Source organism: Phaethon lepturus, unplaced genomic scaffold (genome assembly GCF_000687285.1).
Source record: "Phaethon lepturus isolate BGI_N335 unplaced genomic scaffold, ASM68728v1 scaffold3220, whole genome shotgun sequence".
Taxonomy (NCBI): Eukaryota; Metazoa; Chordata; class Aves; order Phaethontiformes; family Phaethontidae; genus Phaethon; species Phaethon lepturus.
The window spans coordinates 25,976-28,323 of record NW_010509641.1 but is presented as its reverse complement, the minus strand read 5'-3'; positions in this window follow the sequence as shown (position 1 = coordinate 28,323).

Below are 2,348 nucleotides of genomic sequence, written 5' to 3'. Positions count from 1 at the left end.
GCCTGCAGTGTAAATTCAAAGGTGGCACCAGTCGTGTTAGAGGTAATGAACTGATCCCAGGGAACCTCAAGTTTGACGGCTTACCTTCCACTATCTTTGCAGCCCTGTAACTACCCAGGTCCTTCTCGTCCGAGCGCTCTGCCACGCTGCCGGAGTACTCAGGAGCCTACCTCTGCCAGGTTCTTCTCACTGCAGCTCCAGGCTCTTGTTGCAAAGGTCTTGTAACCACAACTCCTCCCTCAGACACACACGCGTCTTTGTGACTCACGCACGCCTACGAGCACCACCACCACCCTTCGTCGTCTCCCTCCCTCAGACACAGCCTGCATAGCGCCCGCTGAGGTGCTCCAGCGTTCACCCCGCCATCAGGAAAAGCAGCACCAGCAGATTTGTGGATGACCTGGAAGCACCTACCTCCTGTCTACCTCTACTTGGAGAGGTGTCGGATCAAGCTCTAGCCTTGTGTGTGCCAGAGGAGGAATCTGGCTTTCTGGGCAGTGCTTGAGCAGTAGAACAGGCAGAAGCACGTGTAGATCCCATACGGTCTATAGATTGCTGCTCAGCCCCCAGTGTCATGCATAATTGGGAGAGAAGACACCGCATGCTATTAAAGCCTTTTATGTAACAATGCCCACGATGTGGAAACTACAAGGAAATAGTTACTCATACTTACTAAGCGGTTAGTAAATAATTTGAGGGTTTGATTTTCCCTATTTTGAGGAGGTTTTTGTGGTGTGTCAGTCATTCTATTTTATTAAAATTGCGATGCCTGCGAAAGTAAAAATACTGGAGCAAACTCCACATAAACTTGTAAACAGTTTCCTACAAATACTTCTACAGCCCAGCCTGAATTACCCCTGCTGAGCCTATGCGAACGCTGCCAGTTTTATACAACTGCCTGCTGTTGATGTGACCTTTCAAAGATGTTAGAGTTGAAGTGAATTACAGAAGAGTTCAGTATGCCTCAGACAGGCACTAGGAAGAAAGCACGGCTCTGTGTGGTGTTGAGGAAAGAGGAAAGTGCAGTTATATATGTGCCTTGCAGGAAACCTGCCTTTCATTTCTCTCTAACAACAGGGTCTCCTGTTCTGTGTTCATTTCTGCAACGAGCATATGTTTGTTTGATAACATCAGTGTAAGCAACAAACAAAAAAGGGAACTTTCACTCCTCTCTTGGTTTTGCCCTTTCCCCCTGCCCAGCCTTGTGTGTATATGTGAGATTTTTTTTTTTCCCTCTATTGCCTTAAATCAATTTTAGCATGATGCCTCTTAATCAAAGAGATGCTGAGGTTGAGAAGGACCCTTTCCAGGTCATCGAGTCCACCCCCTGCTTTTCTGCAGGTTTCTAATCTCTGTGTTACAAGCACGCAAAAGCACAACATGGGCAGGAGGCATTCATCCATGTACTTTTCAAAGGATTCAAATGCCTTTCTATCCTATTAAAGTTTCTATACATTGTCCTTTTTTTTTTTTTTTCCACCTGACAAAAGAAGGTGTCCTCATACGGCACCATGAGAAACAGGGAATGAGCCGTTGCAGAAAATTCCCAGAAATACAAGGTGGGGATCGCCCTGCAACAGCAAACATGCAGACACAAATGAAGCTTTCATAAATTCAGGTATCTATTAGCACAGTCAGTGGTAGAACTGTCGAGAAGGTCATACTTCCACTAGGTGTCATCTCCCAGAAACTGTCACATCTGAAGTAACTCTATCTGTAAATGGAAATATACCATTTGCAGCTTCAACTCCTTCCCCTGAGGTACTTTGACACAGCCTGTAAAAACAGTCCCCATGTACGAGACGTCCTTTACATCTCTTCATGCAAGCATGGGCTGAGGCTCCCCTTTGCGGAGTTGCCTGGTGGGGTGAAGAAGGGAGCATATTCATCTGGGACATTTTGGAGAGTATTGGTGATTTTTTTTTTTATTTTCAAGCCAAGCAGAACATTTTGTAGCCTTAAACTGATAGGCAAACACTATACCAGTCTGAGATAAAAAAGGAGAGTAAGTAAGTGGGCAACATCAGTACAAGATCAGTACAAGCGGTGTCTGAAAAGCAGGCTCGTGCAGACGGATTGAGGCCAGGTTTTAAGACTTCCCACTGGCACAGGGCAGAGGGCTGTGCTGGGCTTAGCAGAGCTGGGACTGACAGCCAGGAGACTTAGTTGCAGAAACAAACACAGGCCCTAAGCAGAAACAAACCCCCGGGCCACTGTAGGATGGGGAAGAGTCAGGAAGGACCAGTATGACCTTCCCGTCTTCCCTCCTCACAGCGCCGGAGGTCCTGCGGTCACTTCTGCTCCATCCCAGTAACTCGCAGTACAATGGGAACTTCTGGCCGTGTAAC